Source organism: Eleutherodactylus coqui, chromosome 2 (genome assembly GCF_035609145.1).
Source record: "Eleutherodactylus coqui strain aEleCoq1 chromosome 2, aEleCoq1.hap1, whole genome shotgun sequence".
Classification (NCBI taxonomy): Eukaryota; Metazoa; Chordata; class Amphibia; order Anura; family Eleutherodactylidae; genus Eleutherodactylus; species Eleutherodactylus coqui.
Genome location: NC_089838.1, coordinates 105,421,110 through 105,445,053, shown reverse-complemented (window position 1 = coordinate 105,445,053; position 23,944 = coordinate 105,421,110).

Here is a 23,944-nt window from a genome sequence, read left to right as displayed (position 1 = left end):
GCACGAGCCAACAATGATTTTTAGTCCTGCTGAAACTGAACGACGAACAAAAAGTTCACAATTCTCTTTTGACATTTGGTCATTGGCTCATGTTTAAACCGAATGATTACACCATGGAACACAATTTTTGTAACAAACAAGCAGATGACCGGCTTATAGTAGCTTTAGTGCGCTGAATTCAAATATGATATCCGATTTTTTTCTGCCATGTAAGGTTTTCCGGTTATGGGAATAATGTAATCCAATTGCTGTTGTATTTCCATTAACCTTACTTAATAAAAAGAATCTGTGTGCCATGTAACACTCATCTCACACAGGGGCTGAAAGGCAAGAGTAGAATGTCACTCGCCATTCTCATGGTATGGCAAAAACAATGAGACCGCCATACTGACTGTTTTTTCTGCATGACAAATACCAAAGGTTTCTCTAGTAAATAGAAAGATAAATTCTGTATCCAGATATGCCTCATGATGCCAGATTACCTATTCCTGATCCAATTGGAGGGTTGCTATTGGCCTCTAGCTGGGCAGCATCCCTGGGACTACTATGGTCGTCACTATTACTACTTGGGCCAATATACAGGACACTGTTAATACTAGGGCCACTTTGGGGGTCACTATTACTACTGAGGCCCTTGTGGGGGGTCACTATTACTACTGGGGTCACCATGGGGATCACTATTACTACTAGGGCCAGTACTAGGGTCACTATTACTACTGGGATTACTATGGTGGTCACTATTACTACTTGTGCCAGTATACGGGGCACTGTTAATACTGGGAGCAATATGGGGGTCACTATTACTACTGGGGCTAGTATCAGGGTTACTATTACTACTGGGGCCACTATGGGGGTCACTATTACTACTGGGGCCAGTATCAGGGTCACTATTACTACTGGGGCCACAATGGGGGTCACTATTACTACTGGGGCTACTATAGTGGTCACAATTGGGGCTCATTCTAATAGACGTAAGCACATTTCACTCATGCAAATGCGATATGTATTTGTTCGACAAAAAAATCACTTACGCCCACGTTTTTCGCCTGCTCCATCGTGTTTTTAAGTGCACAAATACACTGCATATTATCGCATGAAAAAAGATAGTAGACAGGCTCATTGAAATGGTGTACAAATAAGCAGGTTTCCTGCGTATTCACTGCCCGTTTGTGTTGGCCCATTCACTTCAATGGCTTATTGCAGTGTGTCATACACCCCAACAGGGTCATGCTGAATATTTTTTCACGTGATTGTAGATCATGCGAAAAATACACTTATGTGAATGAACCCTTTGAAATCAATGGGTTCTATTCACTGCATATTACACACTAGACATCTCATTGAAGACCGTTACATAAGGAAGTAAAATCCGAATATGACGGACGACTTTTCCTGGTTCTTACAGGAGGAAGTCAAGAACCAAGCGTGATTTTCCACCAATAACAATAATAGTAATATTACGGCACGTCCAAACTACTATTTCTAACTTGAAACTGAGAGTCGCTGCTATTATTCAATGTTACCCGTGGAATCAGCAGGTTGTAATTTTACAGAAACATATCAATTACTTTGTTATGAAAAGATCTAAAAAATTTGTTGTACTGTATTATTGTTCACTTTTGCTCTTTTGAATGATTTTTTGAATGATGATCATTCTACAAATGCAGCATAACTTATGGTACTGTTTGCAAAGCTGTGGAATGTATTTTTTATACTTACTCGCTCCCCAGTTCCTGACTCTTTTCAGACCGCAATCTCCCATAGAAGTCTTAGTTTTATCTAGCTTTTTTTGTCTGCTTTTTAGTGTAGTTTTATGAAACTTATCAGTTAACTTTGTAGTTTGCAAGAAAAACCTTGCTAGCTGTATAAGGCCTGCAAATAATTCATAGAGGCGACTTTAAACAACGTCTGAGGCCGCTGACAAACACTGTGCGTATTTGCTGTTTCCCTGTTTGGGTTTGTTTTTGTTATATATTAACGACAAAAAACATTGCCAACTAAATGCCACCTGCACACGAGCGTAAATTCCGCGGCGGGATTTTCAGCAGAACTTCCGCCACTGGAAGCCTGCATGGGATGGCGTTAACTAACGCAATCCTATTCAGATGGCCGCGATTTGGCTGCGCGAAATATCGTGCAGCAAATAAATCGCGGCATGCTCTATTTCTGTGCGGGGCTTGCAGAGCCCCGCACAGAAATGTCACTCACCCGCCGCCGGCTCCAGTCTGCGCATGCGTCGGCTCCAGTCTGTGCATGCCGGCACATCAAACAGCCGGAGCCAGCGGGCGCTGGTGAGTACGCGCTGGTCCCTGCAGGCACTCAGGTTGGGTCCCGCGGCAAGAATTCTCGCCGCCGGATCCGACCTGTCCGTCTGCCTAAGGCTGCCTGTCCACGGGAATTTTTATTGCGTTCTGGCCACGGGTAACACAGTGACTGCTTTCCATAGCGTTGCTATGGAAAGCACAGCACCCCTATCCACGAGCGGAGAATCATAGCAATGCTGCGATTTGCTACAATTCTTGGCGGTGAACCGATCTGTCAGAACCGTCAGCTGTCTCCTGCTCCCTGGCTATGCCCATGGACAGGCAGCCTAAGTCCTTTTTTGAAAGGGGGCGGGGTTTCTTTTCAGCATAGTTTTATGTAACTTTTCAGCAAACGTTGTAGTTTGCAGAAAACCACTGCTAACTACATAAGGCCTGCAAATAATTTGTAGCGGCCGGACGGGCAACTTTAAGCGACATCTGAGGCTGCTGACACGCACTGTATGATTTGCTGTTTCCCTGTTTTAGCTTTCTTTTTGTTTTATATTAACAAAAAAAAACAGCCAATTCAATGAGCCGCAAACCGTGGGTGGCACAATATGTGAGAACAGAAGGCCACACAGGTAGGTTACATGCAGAATTTAATTCTACAAACCCTACTGCTAGCCATGTAAGGTCTACAAATAATTCATAGTGACTGAACTGGTGACTTTGAACAACATCTGAGGCCACTAACAGAGAACTGCAATATTCCCCACGCGAAAGGTTAGTTTATCTGCTTTGCTGCTGAAATATACCCTCTCCCAATGTACAGACAACATGTTATATAGGCATATAAATGTGATGCAGCAACTTTCTCTGGACCCTCTAATGCAACATAGTTTAATTTCTCTGCTGGTATACAAGCTTTCCCACCAGCAGCAATATATCCAATGTAGAGTATCTGCTCCTAGTAACAACAGACCACATGTTATATAGACATAAATGTGATGCAGCTTCTTTTTCTGGTGCCTCCAATATAACTACGGTATACAATCTTTAGCACCAGCAGCAATATCTGGCCCTAACAACAGACGGAGTATTATATAAGGCATATAAATGTGATGTAGCTTCTATGTCCTTTGCTCCACTGTAAAAAGTCTGCAGGCTATACTGTGCCTCTGTTATATATAGCTAGGTCATGTGATGCAGGCGTCCAATGAAACTGCTGCTTATATGCAAGCATTCACACAGCCCCATTCGTGGAAAAATAAGAAAAGCTAAAAGTCTCAGGGCGACTTCAGACAACTGTATTGCAAAATATGCTCACAGAATTTTCAGCATCTTTTAGTGCATCTTGTGGAAATATTTCGCTTGTCTTAAAGCACCTCAAGCAGTGGTGTAGCAATAGGCGTCAACTGCAATAGCTACTCCACTGGTGGCATTTTTACATCTCACCATCCATAAACAACCTAATAACAGTCCTGTGACTTTCAGCATCCGTATTAACCTTGTGAAGCTGGAAATCTATCAGCTCCTTTATTCCTTTATTTTCATTTATTTACTCAGCTATGATTTCAAGCTAATTCCCATAATTATTGAGACGTATACAGAAAATCTCACAGCATGTGTTTTTGTACATTATTCAGTTCACCATAGATTATGAAAACAGAAACGTAATTCTATGAGAGTGTAATCATTTGTAAAGGTCTATTGTCAATGTAGCATTTACTCCCTCAGATAGGTGTGCTTTTGGATTGCATCATTGAAATTATATTATTTTCAAAGGTTTTTTCAGGTCCCAGCAAATAAAGCTGATACCAAAATTATGCAGCTGTACTAGTAATGTACTAATCTCCGGGGTCGGGGAGTGTGACAACTCCCTGCTATCAGCTACCGGAGGTAGCCGACAGCTTGGAGCTCTCACCAAGGGCCACAGTGTGCAGTTCCAAGTCATGTGATCACTGTTATTTAACGGATATCGGTGATCACGTGAAAGTTTTCAAAAAAAGTTTAAAAAGTTAAAGTTTCATCTTCCCTCACCGATTCGATTGGTGATGCGAGATGAAACTTCTTACTGGAGGCTTTCGGATTTGTCCCTGAACACGATCATCCTCCACGGACCTTTCCCAGCTTCTGAGCATGAGCCTGCAGGCAAAATGGTGGACGCATGCGCAGAAGCTGATGAGGGCCTGGGAAATTTAAAATCTCCTTGCTCCCAGCTACCTGAGGTAGCCAAGAGCCTGGAACAGTGACCGGAGGCCCCGGTAAGTGTTCTCTGGTCATGTGATCACTGTTATCCAATGGTATAAAATGGTAGAGATCTACTTCATTCAGATCACTACCTATAATGCCTACGTAATTTACAAAAAGTCCCCGGGAACGCTCACTTTCCTGCAGTTCCAGGAGCAGCTTGTTGAGCGCCTTCTGTTTGAGACCGCCGCATCTCAGTAAGCTTAAGAGACTGAGGAGGTCCGAAGACTCATAGAACGCCACTTTTTTGGGGGGGTATTTGTTGACCTCAGTGGCAGGGTAGAGTGTAAAAGGTGTTGTGTTTGCAGGAAACATAGGAGGAGGGATACCCAGTTTTATTGTCCCATGTGCCCATCCCAACCAGTCCTCTGTAATTACCCGTTTTGAGACGCACCACACAGTTTTACATTATTGATTTTATCTAAGAGTTAGGGAATACCAAAAAGAGGGTTGTGGGGGATTCTTTTTAGGGAGTCGATTAAAAAAAATCTTTTTCTGCACAAGTGAGAAATGAGGCCTGGAATTTATGCAGTTGTGCCCTGAAAGCCAATGGGTGTTCCCTCCATTATAAGCCTAGCCATGTTTCCTGTAAGTAGATTGGGGCTACAATGGGGTTGCTGATATAAAGGAACTAGTGCTATAAAATTTGGGGTTTGTCTCCCCAGTTTTCTCTGCTTGAAAAAAAATGTCATGAAATTGTCATATTTGTGAAAAAAAATGAAATTTGAAAGAAATTAAAAAACTGTGGGGTTAGAATGCTCACCTAGATAAATGGGCTTAGGGGTCTAGTTTTTAAAATGGGGTCATTTGTTCGGGGAGTTCTATTGTTTTAGCAGCTTGATGGCTTTATAATTGTGCAATAGGGGGGTGAAATTTATTCAGTTGTGCCTTAAAGCCAAAGGGTTTTCCCCCCATTCTAGGCCTAGCCATCTGTCAAGTAAGCAGATTGGGCATATAATGCGTATGTTTCTGGACACAGGAGAGACAGAAGAATCCGTTTTGGGGGGCAAATCCTCATGATATAGCTATAAAAGCACGAGGTATTGGTTCGTACATTGACCAATGAACTTAAGCTGCAAGGCTATGACAAGGCTCCTCATGTCTTGCGGTGCCTACACTAGCAAGACACATGTACTAAAGGACTCTAAAGGCCACCCTAGCCCAGAAGTGGCAAATAACTCAGCAGGACAAAGCAGAGACAAACTGACACAAAACTGACAGAAAATAAACGCAAGAACGGACATGAACCAACAAGACACCAAACATACAGCAAGCTGCAACGGACAAGGATACATGACTGCTCACTCTGGACACAAAACACACAGCAAGCTGCAACGGACAAAGATACATGACTGCTCACTCTGGACACCAAACAGACACTGACAGGAGCTGGGTTTATATGTGAGCAAAGACCGGGGGGATTGGCTAGCAGGAGATCACCACACCCAGCCAGCTCAATCATTCTACACCTGTGGAGGTGTGCTGCTAGAAACCACAGGTCCGAGCAGCACAACCTAACACATTATTTGCGGAAGGTAAATTAATACTGGGGTCAGACCTCAACCCTACTTTAAATTTTATCCTAGACTTTTCTTCTGGGATGTCCCAGATATCCCAACAGGCTAGGAAGAAACTGCAAAGCGCACTCCAACACATACAGGTCATTGATGTTTGTAGGACCCTTAACCTGTCAACTAGAGACTACTCCTTTTACTCTACAGTGCATGGCACGCACCAAAGATTAGACTATTTCTTTATTTCTTCTTCTCTGATTCATCAAATAAGAAATTCAAGCTTAGATAATATAACAGTATCCTATCATGCCCCTGTTTCAGTCTGCCTTGCTTTGAAAGACTCCGCATACAAAAGCTGGAGCTGGAGGTTGAATGAGTCACTACTAGATAAGCAAGAGATAAATAGAACTATCTCTAATAACTTTAAACTATTCTTTAAAGAAAACATGCAATCTCCAGAAAAACAACTGCAGTTTGGCCCTGGGTTTGGCTTAGAAAAAAAACATAGATAAAAAGAGATTGACGATACTTTATCACAAATCTCGAATCTAGAACAACACTTGAAACAAAGAAAAATACAGGAGACTCAAACAAAGCTGGCAGAACTGAGGGAGAAGCTTAAGGACATACTTAACAATAGATTTGCATAATTCCTATTATACTCCAAACACCAACTTTATTCACGCGGTAACAATGGAGGTAGACTCATGTCCTCCCTGATAGAAAAAGGCTAGGAGCAAAACACATATCACCAGCATTAGCGACAAGTCGGTAGGGACATGCCAGGAATTTACAAAAATAGCGCAAACTTTTCTATCCCGAATTGTACAATCTGAAAAGGTCTGAAACCATACAAAAGATGCCAAAGTAAAAAAAAAAATGATGGTTTGTGGTCTTTGATTACTCCCCCTTCTCTGAACCGAGACAAAGCTTCTGAACTGGTAGCACCAATCTCACTGGAAGAATGGACCTTAGTACTAAATAGCTTCCCACCACACAAAAGCCCAGGCCCAGATGGTTTTCCTTTAGCATACTATAAAAATTCAAATAACAAAAATATTACCACAATTGGTTCTGTCGTTCAATGCTATACTGAAAGGAGCTCACTTACCCAAACAAGGGCAGGAAGCTTTTATTACACTTATACATAAAGGGGGTAAGGACTCCCTTCTCTGCAGCAGCTACAGACCTATCTCCCTCTTAAAACTTGATATTAAATTATGGGCAAAGCCATCCCAAATTTGATTAACGATGAACAAGCTGGTTTTGGGGCAGGTCGGGAAGGAATTGATAATTAAGTTCGCCTCTTGCATGCAATAAAATACGGCCAATGCAAAGGGATCCCATTAATTCTATTAGGAATCGATGCTGAAAGGCATTTGATAGAGTAGATTGGACCTTAATGCAGGCTGTATTAAAAAAAATGTTACTTCCCCCTGCACTAATCTTTTCATTATACTCCAATCCGCATGCTAAAATTAAAGTAAACAACATCTTTTCCCCTCCCTTCTCAATGACTATGGGTACGAAACAGGGATGCCCATTATCCCCCACCCTTTTCATCCTCTCACTGGAAATTCTTTTACTAATGGTGCCACAGAATAACGAAATACAGGAAATAAAGCTTAACCATCAGTTAAAACAGTAGGATTTGCAGATAACAACCTTTGTCTTAACAAATCCAGAACAGAGCCTTTCAAAAATTAACAATATTTTGCAAATGTACGGCTCCATCTCAAATTTTAAATTAAACATATCTAAGTCCACTGTATTAAATATTACCATCCCCCAAATCGTTGCAAATAAAGTCCAAATGCCCTCTCACTTTAAATGAGTCGAAACCCACATTGAATATCTAAGAATTCAGATCATGAAAAACCTTGAAAACCTGTATAACAAGAATTTTGCCCCACTTCTAAAAGAAACTACTACTTACAAAAATATAACCTTCCTTTACTTTCCTGGTTTGGTCGGAAAACTTTTTTATACAAGCTACAAATGTTACTGATTTATATACTAAACTCCTTTTTTAAACATATTAAATCAATTTTCACCAGATTTATGTAGAACCACAGGAGACCTTGACTGGCTCATAAACTCTTGGTCTAGAAGAGGGAGAGAAGTGGCATCAACCTCCCTGACATGTATCAATACTACAAATCAATCCAACTAAACAATGGCTGGAACTAATAAAACTCTCGAAAAACCAAATAGTAAGTTCCTTAGCTCAAGCAGACTATGGAGAAACCTTTTTCCTGATCATGTGGAAGTAAAACTAGACAACCTCACAAATCAGTTATGGTCCCATCCTGACAACCTAACAATAGCAGACCTCTGGTCTCAGCGTGCTCTCAAGGGCATATCACTTACAGATAGGCTTCTATCTCAGACAACAAAAAACCCTCAACCATCCACAAATTATATAAATAACTAAAACTTTAGATAAGTTTAACAAAACCTTCCCATCCTCTCATTCGCTGACTGATCTGGAGCGAATTGTAGTAGGCCAGTGTAGCCATAGTAGGAAAGTTTCACTCCTCAAGAAAAAGTTTATTGCCAATCAAGACACCACTAGGCCAACATACATTAAATCTTGGGAAACGGAGCTCAATATAAGATTGTCAGATAGGGAGGTGAAGTCAATCTTGGGCAGCTCACATGGCCATTCTAGATGTATTAGGTTACAAGAGAACTATTACAAGCTCCTGACACGTTGGTACAAGTCGCCAGAATGGCTTTTTGCATGTAAATTATCAAACTCAAATATTTGCTGATGATGTAAAGAACATGTGGGTTCCCTATCGCACATCTGGTGGTCATGTCCACTCATACACCCCTACTGGTACTGGAGCCAGATTGAAGCTATAATAGGAGATGTAGTGAATAACTCTTTTAGACTACTCCCAGAATATGTGGTCTTATCCAGACCGTCGGCTGACTATAGACCCTCCAAAACCAACCTGATCACACACCTTATTTCGGCAACAAAATCCCTTATCCTCTTATTGTGGCTTGGCGAAGGTTAACAAAATATGTAGGTTTGAGGAGTTGACGAGCTGGTTGAATAAGTCTCATGAGAAATTTAGGCTGAGTGTTATCCATTTACCTACCAAAAACGCACAGGATGGTCTGGGAACATAGCCAACCAATCGCCTAATGGAGCCCTAATTTTCGCTATAGTCTGACTTATTTTTTCTAAAAATTTACATTGGGTAATGTCTATTAAGGAGATATACTACTAGTCACATGATTTTCGGAAATTGCACGTGATTCCACCTCCCTCCCTTCCTCCCTTCCCTTCCACTTGCTTCCCTACACCCCCCCATGCTCCCTACTCTCTCCCATTACTTGGCTCCCACAGCCTTAGGGCGCCCCCCCACTGGCGATTTTTTTCCCTGCGAAATTCGCAGCATTTTTTTCTCTGAAGGGGTCTATGGGACTTGTAATGTTAAAATCGCGATCGCGCAAAATCGCGATTTCGCGGTAAATTGCGATTTTGCGTGATCGCGATTTTAACATTACAAGTCCCATAGACCACTTCAGAGAAAAAAATGCTGCGAATTTCGCAGGGAAAAAAATCGCCACTGGGTGGGCGCCCTTAAAATGTTAAAATTTACACCTGTAATTTGCAATTGAGTTGTTGTACAAGTGTTTAACTGCAATGTGATTAATGCCGGAACAACTTGTATGCCTGTTATCTTAATAAAACACAGAATTCACAAAAAAAAGTGACACGTGTGAGATTTCCAAAATTTGGCGTGGTCACTAAGGCGCAAACAGACCTGATCACTCAGGAGTTAATACAGAGTGAAAGAGTCATCACACAAAACTGCAGGTACCCTTATGTTTTTCAGCATTAGTGTCCTTGATCTCTGGAACCTAAGTCATAAAATGAGCAGTGGTAATCCCTTTTTGCTTGCTTCTGAAGAACTAGGCAAATAGAAAAAAATGTTTACTTGCAGTCTACAAAAATCAGCAAAAACTTAACAAGATACTGTCATGTTAACTCTAGTTCACGTGCCTGCCAAGTGACTTCAGGGGCTACCTTCACTAGTAAACTGACTAGCTTCAAATAAAGTCTGTGGTCTATGAAGAGAATGGGCTGTATGATGGTATCATTGCAGAGGGATGAATTAAGGCTTCATGGGACAACGTTCTAGAATTAGAGACTAGATTAGGGCTAGTGCCAAACGGGCGTATGCTTATTTGCGTGTACTTCAGCACAACTTTTTTGCGCACTGAATGACCTTTTTTTGCACCTGTATTGGCATACTTTACTGTTCTTTCTCCATCTGCAGGGCATGTTCATTTGCCCGTAGCAAGCAAAGACGCACTAATTGAAATGTCTAATTCATCTAATGAGTTCCAAATATGTTCTTTTCCCAGCAGAATTACACAGTGTATTATGCATCTCCTTATTTATTGAACATGCATTTTTGCACCCCCCCCCCCCTACTTGAATTCTATGGGGACCTTTGCGCAGAAAAGTAAAGCATGCTGTATTTTTTGCACGCCCAAAATGCACATGCAAAATATGGAAATGTGAATGAACCCATTGAAATCCGTTGCATGACTATATTTTGTGAACGCAAATACGCCTATGTTACGCCGGCCTTGGCAATTACTAGTAAAGAGAAACAGCACCTCAGCTGTCCATAGGCTACGTCTGATATTATAGCTCATTCCACTTCAAATGAATGGCACTAAACTGCAATACCAAACATGGCCACTACAGGATGTGGGGGTGTTTCTGGAAAAAAGCAGACCCTTTTTTCTAGCCCGGGACAAATTTCCTTGAGGATATTTTCACATGTAGTGGAAACGGTACAGATTTTCCACGGCAGAAAATTTGCACCAAAATCCACATTAAATTCTGCACCAAAGTCCGCGCTGTATGAATGTACCCTAAAGCTCCAGTTTAGTGACAAAACAACATGTGACTTACAGTATGTATCAGATACAGCATGCCATGTAATATGATTGCATTCATGTTCTCATGTGATTCTTTCCTTCTACTCTGTATGATGTCACCCTGTCTGTAGCTGGCAAACAATAATTCAAATATGGTCTTAAGAGAGTACATGGCAGCGAGAAACCGAGAAACTAGAAGCAGTTATGAAAGATGGCTTTCAGAGGATAGAATGTGAATTGAATACGTAAAAAAAGGTTGTAATTTACATAGAGTCTGTGGTTCCGCTGAGTTAGTAAAGGTTATTGTTTGTGAAGGAATTAAAGGGGTTGTCCCGCGAAAGCAAGTGGGGTTATACACTTCTGTATGGCCATATTAATGCACTTTGTAATGTACATTGTGCATTAATTATGAGCCATACAGAAGTTATCAGAAGTTATTCACTTACCTGTTCCGTTGCTAGCGTCCTCGTCTCCATGGTGCCGTCTGATTTTCAGCGTCTAATCGCCGGATTAGACGCGCTTGCACAGTCCTATCTTCTTCTTTTCTGAATGGGGCCGCTCGTGCCGGAGAGCGGCTCCTTGTAGCTCCGCCCCGTCACGTGCCGATTCCAGCCAATCAGGAGGCTGGAATCGGCAATGGACCGCACAGAAGACCTGCGGTCCACCGAGGGAGAAGATCCCGGCAGCCATCTTCACCAGGTAAGTAAGAAGTCACCGGAGCGCGGGGATTCAGGTAAGCACTGTCCCATTTTCTTTTTTAACCCCTGCATCGGGTTTGTCTCGCGCCGAACGGGGGGGGGGCTATTGAAAAAAAAAAAAACTGTTTCGGCGCGGGACAACCCCTTTAACCATTAAAAGTGTTGCAGATCTGTGAAATATCCAGGTGGTGTCAGACAAACTTGAGATGGGCTGTAATGTTTTATTGTGCACCATTAACTTACTTCTTGGCATCCATACATGAGCACCATTCGTGTCCAGTGTTTTTCTCATAGTGGACACATGAACAGAGGCTTTTTCAATATGCAGGGTCCTCTTTTGCTAGTACTTTTGGGAGTTTTTTTATTACTTGTTTTAGGTCTGTCTGTTCTACTCCTGGAGTGATTTTAGCAGTATATCTATTCCAAGGAAGAGTAGCAAGAGTCCTGAATTTTCTCTGTTTGTAGATAATATGTCTAACCATGGATTGATGTAAACCTAGGGTTTTAGTAATGCTTTTATAGCCTTTTCCAACTTCATGCATCCCTTTAACACTCCTGAGGTTTTCTGAAAGTTGATTGCATTGAGACATGATTCACACTAACCAATGTTTCTTGAGAAAGAAAAAAATATCAGTAACCAAGCTTTGTGAGCCTCTATCGAATGGGCAAAGCACTTGTGAAAGTTACACCACCTCTAATCTCCATAAGACCTCTTTTACATAATGTAAATACGAAAAAAAAATCGCTCACTATTCCTTTATAGGTTTTCATCACTGACTTTCAGTCAGCATAAAAACCATCGCTGGATCATGGGCTTGTCGATGCGTGTAAATGCTCCCCACTCAGTGCTTTGCATAGAAGGTGAAGCGCTGAACAAGAAGCTCACAATGCAGCAGTAGTGAAGTCAGTGTAATCTCTCTGCACGAGCGCTAACGACCTTAGCGGTGATGTCGGTGCTCATGTAGTCATTTACCCGTCTGTCATCGCATGTAAAAGGTCCATTACCTACTTTTACTCCCTGCACAATGGATTTTTGCTTAATAAAAGACATAAACCGGACAATTGTTTTTGCTATTAGTTTAGTAACATTGTTTGTCCATAATGATCAATAGAGAAATCCAGGTAATTCCAAAAGATTCACTTTTCTCTTGCCACTGTATGTATAAAACCTAGCCAAGCAGTAAGCCACACCCACTTTTTGCTTGACTTTTGGGGACCTTTTACACATGATAAAATAGGCCACATGACATACCGCAAGCAGTGGTAAATTCTGCACCAAAATCTGCAGTTAAACCCGCAGATTTTGGCTGCGGACTTTGCTGCGCCCTGCAATGTAATTCCATTCTGTGTGAAAATTGCCTTACAGTCTAACGTGAATATAGCAAATAAGTCTAAATTCTTGCACAAAATGTCCAAAAACATGTTACATAGCAGATAAAACAATGGAGAAAATGTATTAGAAGTGTCCTAAAATGAGACAGGATAAAGTTAGAACTAAGAGGCAGAAACAGCATCGCATTTATTACAGTTGCATGTGCTCTATGATAAATCTGACACATATTGTTAGACACATTAGAGACCTTTTTTTTCTTTTTGCCTTTTTTTTGTTGATTTACATTATAGCAATATTTTGCACCAAAATGATGGATCGCGCCATGAATGAATTCGGCACATTCTGTGAATCCTCTTAGACATGACCCCTTTTTCTAGACACCTTAGGAACCTGACTCATAAGGGCTACAAAGGAAGGAATTTATCAAAGCACTTGTATCAAGTTCCTGACATAAAGGAGTTGTAAACCTTAGGGCTCACTTTGCTGGTGCTAAAAAATTGCATCTTCTTACAGTTTTATGCTACACATCACTTTTTAGGAGGTGGGTGGGACTTATGGATGGGTGGGCCTAACGGATTTATTATAATTTACATCGGACTTGTAAATTATGGGACAAATCTATGAGACTTTGCGGCAGCCGTAAATTTGACTTTATGGCACACAGATGGAAAAGAGACAAACCCCAATTAACTCACAGCGGAAAAATCTGCAGTAGAATCTAGTCATGCTGAGGATTTTCTAATCCGCAACATACTTTGCATGTGTAACAAAGTCATTGCAGATTTTGGTGGAAGATTTCTGCTTTGTGTGCTCATACCCTTAGGAGCCCTAACTACAAGAGATCATTTCTTAGTATAGGAAATATTTGAAAAAGGCAACATTTCTGGCAAAGATGCCCTTTATCAAGCCTGGGTAACGGTGAAACAAGGCAACTGTTGTCATGTAGCGCTCCATGACAGCCCAAAACATTGCCTATTGTATATCTGAGACCACCATTAGATCAATATTACAAGTTATCCCTTATCCACAGTATAGAAGATAACTTGCTGATTGGTTCTCACCGCTTAGACCACACTGATCCCCAGAGCAAGGAAACAGAAGTCCCAGGTACCCCACCCTCCTCACAGAGGGCTAATGCACCCCCTGCAGTGAGGGGGAGACTGAATGGAGCACTGGTTGTGCAGGCACACTGATGCTCCATTCAATTTCAATGGGACTTCAGAGATACCCAAGTGGCCACCACTCAGGTATTCCATCAGCCCCAACGAAATTGAATGATAAAAATACTGAACATACATTTTTCTGATGCTACTTGAAGGGAGAAGCGACTCCTGCAGTGACAGGCAGAGAGGGACACGGGACCCCCATTTTTGAGATCGGCAGGGATCTCAGCGCACTGATCAGCAAGTTATCTCCTATCTATAGATAGGGGATAACTTTTAACTTTGGTACAACCCCTTTAAACAATTTTTACTAAATTAGCATCTCAACATTGGTGTGTGCTGTCCTCTTTGTAAACCTTCGACTGTTACTGGTTCTTGACAGTGGAACCATTAGAATTTTTACCACTACTCACACTAAGAAGGGGAAGCCAGCTTTGGCTTGTTCAGTTGCTAAATCTGTCTAAAAATCTCAGTCCATTCAAACCGAACTCTTTTCTAAACACTTTTCAAAAGTGTTTACTGATGCTTAAAACTGATTCTTTCTTGCGCAAATCAATACTAAATTCTCTACATTGCTTTGCACCAAAAAGAAGGCGAAATTTATGCTAGAATTCTGATGCAACACCTATAGTAAAGTGTTCTTTATGCATTGAGCCAAAGCTGAAAGTGGATTCAGCAGGAAGAAGTATAACCTGTGCGGATGATCCTCAGTTCAATATTACCATAGACTATCATTGGGCATCTGCAGGTATTTAAATATTGGATCGCACACGGCGAAAAAAACGCAGCATGCCCCATTTTCTGCAGATCCTGCTGGGATAGCTTCCACTGAAGTCAATGGAAGCTGTCCAGTCTGTGGCATGCCCGCAGCTTACTCTGTGGATGTGCCGCTGATCTGCAGGAAAGCAGGAAATAAAAAAAAAGAGGCACAGCGCATGCACGCAGCACGCCAGCTAGTGTGCCGAGTGCATCTGCTGTGCAGAAGAAAGAAGATCCAGCCATGACGGAGGAGACCCGCGCCGGATCCGGACAGGTGAGTGAATGTATTTTTTGCCTCATGTCTGTTGGCACAGCAGGAATCCGCTGTGGGATTCCAAACTCAGAATCTGTGCATGCCCGTGGACATGAGGTCTTGGGCCTCATGTCCACCAGCATAATTGAATTGCGGAATCCACATGGTTCTCCCATGTGGATGATCCACAGTTCTATATGCCCATAGACTATCATTGAGCATATGCTGGTCTTTAAATACCTGCGGATGTCCTTTTTTTTTTGGCATGCTAATTGCACGTGTGGGAAAAACGCAGCATGCTTAATTTTCTGCAGGCTACCATCAAAGTCAAAGGAAGGCATCTGGATCCGCTGACATCGCGGACGTGCCCCGGACTGTGGGAAAGCAGTAGTTTAAAAAAAAAGTAAAAGAAGGCACGGCGCCGGTGTCCCGAGCGCATCCACCATGCAGAAGAAAGAAGATCCGGCCGCGATGGAGGAGAGGCACGCAGCGTCCGGACAGGGCAGTAAAATGTATTTTTTGGCCTCATGTCTGCAAGCCAGGTGGAATCCGCTGTGGGATTCTGCACTGGGAAACCATGCGGGCCCGTGGACATGAGGCCTAAGTTCTTGCGTTATATTTCCCATTCTTTTTGAATGCACTTATAGCTTTAACTCGAAATATTGCATGAAAACATGTAAGAATACTGAGTTTTAGATAAACAATTATTTTAACATCAGCAAATTAATATTGCAACACTAAACAAACAAGCTGATTCTCTTAAGCACTATTTACCAAAGTCTTTCATCTGCACCCATAAAAACAGTCTTTCTACATCAGAACAAATCTCCTAGCGTCCCATAGGTCAACTTGATAAAGCAAACGTCCCCCCCCCCCCCCCCCCCCCATTTTCTATTGTACTGATATAAGCATTTAATACAGAGATCAGCGTTCATATCTTATCCGGCAAGATCCTTTCCAAAGACTCCTAGCTTTACAAATAGCAGTGCCTTATGTGTATGGACTATTTAAGTTTGCTAGAAAAACACATCTAACCTGATGCATTTAGTAGGCTTACAAGGTTGTAATCTTTCAGTGGCTCCTGCTGGTAGTCACAGTTCATATTTTCTGTAAAGTAAGATAATAGGAAATGTAAACATTCTGATTAACAAAGTCACAGAAAATATATATTTTTCAAAGCTTTGGAACACATTTTAATTACTTGGCACCTAAAAAGAAGCTACAGAAGAAACTGGACTTATATTTATAAGGAAGACCTACAGAAACTGGCGTAACTATAGGGGATGCAGGGGATGCGGTTGCACCCGGGCCCAGGAGCCCTGGGGGGCTCATAAGGCCTCTCTTCTCCATTTAGGTAGCCCAGTACTATGAATTAAGCATTATAGTTGGGGGCCCTGTTACAGGTTTTGCATTGGGGCTCAGAAACTTCACGTTACGCCCCCGCCTACAGACCTTCTATTGAATAATCCATCACCTGCATTCTTTGCTAATGTGTCTGGGCCACTGCTAAAGTCCGCTTTCAGACTAGCCTATTTTTGCTCCATATTAGGTCCATGTTACGGTAACTCAGATTCCTGGAAAGGCGATACTAAGCTGTTCCAACATGAATGCCAGAGGGAGACCTGCCAATCATCCAAGGGAACATCAGCTGCAATTACCGGCTGCAGGCACCAAGACAGTATTCGGATATTCACGTTTTGGTGGTGTAATCGTGAGTGCCATCACCCAAACTTATCACCAGTAAAACAGATTATTTTGACTTCATCATTGTACAGCCTCCCTAAAGGTACTGTGCTAATAATTTGCTCAGGGGACAATGACTGCATACATCAGTTAGCAGACTGAGTTATTTGGCTGACTGAAGTCCCTGCAAAACCAAGTTACTTCTGAGGAGACTCCTGTTTTCTTCCAGCACCTGTGGAGCTATTTACTCCAGGCCAGGGTAACCCATTTATTGACTGAGGTAATTCTATAGTGCACATACAATATAAACCCCTTCCCACTATATGACGTACATTTACGTCATGCAGGTGCAGGGTATGTATTAAAACAGATCGCGGAGCGGCCTCTGTTCATACAGTGCGGGTGTCGGCTGTTTATTACAATAGCTGGAATGGGCCGCGCGGCCGATCGCAGCTATTAACCCTTTAAATGCCGCTGTTAGTTCTGACAGCAGCATTTAAATCCCCCAAACAATGTTCAGGGGTCACGTACAGCCCCCCCATCCTGCCCGCAGTTAGATCGCAGGGAGCCGTGCGGGTGTCATGGCAGCCAGGGTCCTTCTGAAAGGCCCCAGGGCTGCCTTAGCAGACTGCCTTGCAAGCCATCCCCAGGGGTATGATGTAAATCGCAGTATGATGTAAAGTTATAGCACTATATCCTACTGCAGGAGCGATCAAAGCATTACTAGTAGTGGTCCTCCAGGGTGGCTAAAAAAAAGTAAAATTAAGACCAATAAAGTTTTATTCATTGTAAAAAGAAAAGTAATAAAAGTTTAAATCACCCCCCTTTTGCCATATCTATAATAAAAAAAATCTAAATTATAAAACAAAAATACATATTTGGTATCGCCGCATCTCCTAAAAGTCCAATTTATCAAAGTAGTGCATTATTTACCCCGCACGGTGAACGTTGTCCGTAGAAAAAAAGTACGCCAGAAATGTACTTTTTCAGTCACCCTGTTTCCCAGAAAAAATGCAATAAAAAGCGATCAAAAAGTCGTATGATTCCGAATTGGTACTAACGTAAACTACAGGACATCCCACAAAAAAATGAGCCCTCGCACAGCTACGTCAACAGAAAAGTAAAAAGTTATTACGCAGAAGATGGCGTCAGAAAATAATTTTAAATGATTAGAGGTCTTTGAAAAAAAATAAAAGTAGTGCAGCAAAAAAAAAAAAACTATACACATTTGGTATCGTAGCAATCCTTCTGACCCGTAGAATAAAGTTATCATGTCATTTTTGTTGCAGTTTGTGCGCCGTAGAAACAAGATGCACTGAAAGATGGCGGAATGTCATTTTTTTTTTCATGTTACTCCGCTTAGAATTTTTAAAAAGTTTTTCTGTACATTATGGGGTATATTAAATAGTACCAAATACAATAAAAAATACAACTTGTCCCGCAAAAGACAAGCCCTCATACAGCGACGTCGATGGATAAATAAGGGAGTTACGATTTTTTTAAAGGGGGGAGGAAAAAACGAAAATGATAAAAAAAGGGCCGCATCATGAAGGGGTTAAGGACACCCTATTTGTAGGTTATGGACTGAGATATAGCGTTAATCAAACATCAGCAAACTGTTTTCATTGTATCTAAATAATAGCGTTGTATGTTTTTGCCATATCATTCTTTATTGTACATTCAGTAAAGCATTATTGATTCTGCTGAACTGATCTAAAGCCTCTCCATTACTGGCATCCTATTCCATAGCTGCAACTAGTTTCACCATCGTCAAAATTTTAGCGGAACTTATTAATGCACGCCACCAATACTTTCAGACAGAAAAAAAGGCTTCCAATTACCAGTAATGGAATGAGGTTCATTAGGTAACTAGTTATGTGACACTGTGAAGAAAATTACTGGAGCCGTGGGAAAGAGGGGTCAATTTATTTGCCTTTTGTGCTGCAATTTCACATGAGATTTTCAGCAATTTAGGGGTTGAGACTTCTATCAGAAGAAAAAAAAAATGCATCCCAATATTATGCAAAATGGTAATTGCAGTTGGATGAAATCAAATGTTCTCATACAGTTTCATGCAACCACATAGGCTTACATTAGTTGTAATCATTTCTTGTCTAGTCCACGGACAGGTCAGACTCCACATGTGGAATCTTGCAGCGGAGCTGGACCCGGTGCCCGGCCTGTGACCCCTGCGTACCTGTCCAGCGAGTTCTCTCTGTGCTGCAGATATGCCGGCCTGCGCTCTGGCACGCCCGCGCAGTACAGAGGATGATGACGCAGCTCCCACGGCCATTTTGCAATAATGATTGCAGAATGGCCATGGGATGGACGGCTTCCATTGACTTCATTAACGCATGATGCGATTTCTTCTCCGCAAGTGGAGAATCGCAATCGATTTCCGCTCGTGGGCAGTAAATCGCATTTTTACATTGCATGCTATGAGCTGGATTTGCCGCAGAGACCAGAGACGGAATCCCGCAATGCAAATCCGTCCGTCGACAGGAGCCATAAGTACGATATCTGCATGGAGTTTGTATGTTCTCTCCATTTTTGCATGTGTTTCCTTTCCCACTCCAAAAACATGCTATTAGCTAAATTTAGACAGTGAGGGCTCAATGAAGTAATGTATAGTACTCCGAAATATGTATGTGCTATGTAAATGAATAAAATATATATAAGTAGTACTAAGTGATAATGGATCGATGACTAAAAAAACCAATAAACCTAGATCATGGTGTATTTGGGAAAAAAATGGCAAAGAGCCAAAAAGCGCAAATCAAGTGAGGAAAAAAGGCACAAAAAGCAAATGGAGGCGATTTACTAACCTAAATGTGCTTCAACCTACCCTGTTTTCCTGAAAATAAGGCATACCCTGAAAATAAGACATAGCATGATTTTCCAGAATTTTTGAGGATGCAAAATGATTTTTCTGGCTTTTTGAGGATGCTTGAAATATAAGCCCTACTCCAAAATTAAGTCCTGCTAACAGTTAATTAAAAAAGTAAATTTAAATAGTGTCCAGGCAGCTATACATGTAAAAAAGTTAAACCTTTTTGAACAAAAATTAATATAAGACACTGTCCTATTTTCTGGGAAACACGGTACCAAAAAAGGTTGCTTTGTGCTGCATTTATTATGTGTTTTGGGGGCTTATCAGAAAAGGGCTTCCTATGGAAAGATGGGATGGCCTAGTTGTGACACCATGTACAAAACGTCTGCAAACGTAGCCAACCATTATAACGGTACGGATACCAACTCGATCTACAAATGTGGTGTGAACCTAGTCTAAATAGTAATTAGGCTTTGTGTTCCATAATTATATAATATAAACACTGCAGTATAAAATATAACATTGTTCTGTGGACTTTTCCAAAAACTGTAGTTGACAAGTCAGTATTATCCAGTATCCAGATGACCAAGTTGTACAGGTAGAGTACACTGTGTTCTGGAGAACGGATTACGATGAGTCTGCAAACTTTATACAATGTATGCTGTGTTGGATGGAGGCAGATTAAAATTAGTTAAATGGCACACTTGTGTATCTTACATAACACTCTGAGACCGCAGGGACATATATTTTACCCATTGTTTCCCTTTAAGCATATTTCAGATGCTAATGCATAAGCTATTATTATCCTTAAGCAAAGGCATTTTAAGAGAGTACTTCACTCTGCAATTAAAGTATCTGGGTATCATGAGTGTATATTGAAACTCTGATCCGTTTTTATGTCTATAGACGTGGGACATGCTTTATAGCCTGAAGGCAACTCTTAAGTTTTGCACAACAAACATGAGAAAACACCTGTGTCAGGTGAGACCAACAAGTACTGTACTTTCAGATGGTTCATAAGAGCCATAAAATCAATTAATAACACAGGCTTGCCATGACACATGCATTTAAAATCTTATATAATGAGGCCAGGGCGTGGACATCCAACGTGTTGATTAGGTATGTGCAATGGAGCATCCTCATCCTGACACTTACTGTACCTGATGCAGTATCTGTTGAACTTCCGGTGACTTTATAGCTACAACATGTCCTAACAGAAGAAACATGAGTTGTTCCTGGTTTCACTGTCTACTCTGATAATACATCTAAATGCTTCATTAATTGAAGTGTTAATCCAACTGTAATAAAATGTGAAAACAGTAATGCATAATGCCTCAGCTTGTGTACTAATTGGCATAAGTAGTCATGACCATATAATCTTTTACACTATGCAACATCTAGACAGTTAATAATAAACACAATGGACTGGTCACCAGTTCAGTCATTAAAGAGCATTTGCCATTTAAATAAAGGGGGCAGCAAGGAGAAAGAGAAAGGCAGAGAGAGGATTATAAACTGGCATTCAACTACACATAGACATACAATTAAAGGAGTATTCCGGGCATTTTCAACTGGTGACCTATACTCTAGATACGTTGTCAATAGTTGATCAACGGAGACTCGGCATTTAGAATCCCCGTCCTGCCGTATTGTAGCAAGTACAACAGCAGTGCTCCCATTGATTTTAATGGGAGTGAAGCAAGCACTCCCACTTCTTGCCTTGTCCACTGATAATGATGTCTGGCCTACTACACTGACACCAAGCAAGAAGCTGATGGATGGGCATGCCGAGCGATGGGTCTCCATTGATTAACTGCTGATGACCCATCCAGAGGATAGATCATCAGTTGAAAATGTCGAAAATACCCCTTTAAAGGAAATCGTTCAGCAGATTCATGCTGGCCTAGACATGGGCAGCATGAAACACCAAGATACTCCCTCGTTAAAATGAACTATATTGTACTCTGAAATGCTGTAGAGACCTATCAGGAATGCCAGGCCAGGTGACGAGAAGCCAGAAAGGAGCTGCCAAGCAGACACCTCCCCTAGGCCCAAGTCTTTTAAAAACAATACATTACGGACAAAAGGAAGCCCAATTATGAGGAAGACCATTTTGCAAGTTGCCGCCTCTATGGGACAATAGCAGCAACCAGCGATGATCTTAAATGGACAGTAAATTTTCACTTTTCTATGTGCCTCATCAATCTTGTAGTATACTTGCATAAATGTTTTTTAGCTTTACTGCTGAAAATCAAGTTTGAAGTGTCTGCCACTAGGGGTGTCCTTTCAAGCACCTTTGTAATCCACTGCCTGTCGTTAAGTATTTGGCTTCTTTAGTAACAGGGACATTAGGACACTGCTAGTTATTCCATGCACTCAGATGCTGTGTTGCAGTTGATTGGAGCAGGGCTATGCAAGACAGAATGGGAAGTGTGGGAGAGAAAGTCCTGACCAGTACTGAACTGGCAGAATGGCTGCTTAAAGGGGTTGTCCCGCGAAACAAACTTGGGGTATACACTTCTGTATGGCCATATTAATGCACTTTGTAATGTACATTGTGCATTAATTATGAGCCATACAGAAGTTATTCACTTACCTGTTCTGTTGCTAGCGTCCTCGTCTCCATGGTGCCGTCTAATTTTCAGCGTCTAATCGCCCGATTAGACGCGCTTGCGCAGTCCGGTCTTCTCCCTTCTGAATGGGGCCGCTCGTGCCAGAGAGCTGCTCCTCGTAGCTCCGCCCCGTCACATGTGCCGATTCCAGCCAATCAGGAGGCTGGAATCGGCAATGGACCGCACAGAAGACCTGCGGTCCACCGAGGGTGAAGATCCCGGCGGCCATCTTCGCAAGGTAAGTAAGAAGTCACCGGAGCGCGGGGATTCGGGTAAGTACTATCCGTTTTTTTTTTTTAAACCCCTGCATCGGGTTTGTCTCGCGCCGAACGGGGGGGGCTATTGAAAAAAAAAAAAACCCGTTTCGGCGCGGGACAACCCCTTTAAGACCCCCTCCCCCCACCACCTGTAAGTGGATTGCAAACAGCATGGAAAAAGAAAAGCAGGATAATCTACATGCAAAACTGAATTTATGGGTGCAAACAGCAGTACAGCAGCAGCCAATGGAGACCTGGGCTGCTTTTGAAATTATTTTTTTGAAAACTCAGGTACGCATTACAAAAAACTGCATTTGGCTGTATTACGGATCAGTGTTATTCTGATGTGTAATAAGGCACCAATACACTGCTATGGGACCATATCGTCACTTCAGTGTGCTTCAAATTTTATACAGTGGCACACAGGGTATTTATCTCACGGACTCATATGGACTTGATGAGGAATAGAACTGTGACATGCTTTAACACTTTGCGTGTTAAGGAGGAACACTGCTTTAAAAGGAAATTCTGATGCTTCTGAAGGGCACCATGCAGTGGGGCACAGGATGGTCCTCCCCTTCCTGAGTGCCACTCACAATCAGCCTGTGTCCCGTGGCAATAATACAGCATTTGGTAGGGGCCTGTGGGCCTCCTGTTCGCTAAGGGTCCGGGTCTTAATTGCGACCCCTAGCTGTATGTCAGTGGTTCTGACATACAGGATCTGTGCATGCTGCTCTGTTTGTCTATAGACCCTGATAGACTCTAAGACAGTTGCCTGTTGGGCAAATCCTTGGTAACTGCCATAACATTTTCAGTCACTTTTTAAGCTACTTTTTGTTCCTAACCTTGCACAAAGGTGTTTATTGAAATGAAGTTTATGCTACTGTACTGCATATTACTAATACTAAATAAACATGATGTCCAACATATACTTCCACATTCCGGTTTTTATGCACAAGGCCCTAGTGGCTAGGGGAGGAAATTACTTTTGTAACTGACATAACTAGAAAAAGAACAATGATCATGCTACAATAGACCAGGGCATGGTATTTAAGCACGTCAACATAGGCATAGTAAGAGTTCCAGGTGAGGAAGGCAGCTATAACTTCAATTCCTGGGTCAAGCAAGAGGCAGAGCACACAGAGCTGGTTCAGTATGGTAGAACAGGTCAGGAATTGGGAGAGACAGCGGGCAGGAGAATGGTCAATGCAATAAACTGAGGTCAGGAGTGGAGAATGCAGTGGAGTCAGGAGTAGACGGTCAGCACAAAGAAATAACACCTTTAGTTGGACCAGAAAAATCAAAAGTTCAGGTACTTTGATATAACCAGAGGTGCTCCATGATTGCCACGGGACAAAATAGGTAGGTGTATGCTGGCCTTTTAAGAGTGTGAGCATGTGTGTGCGTCAACCTTTGGGTAGCAAGAGGGACAAGGAGG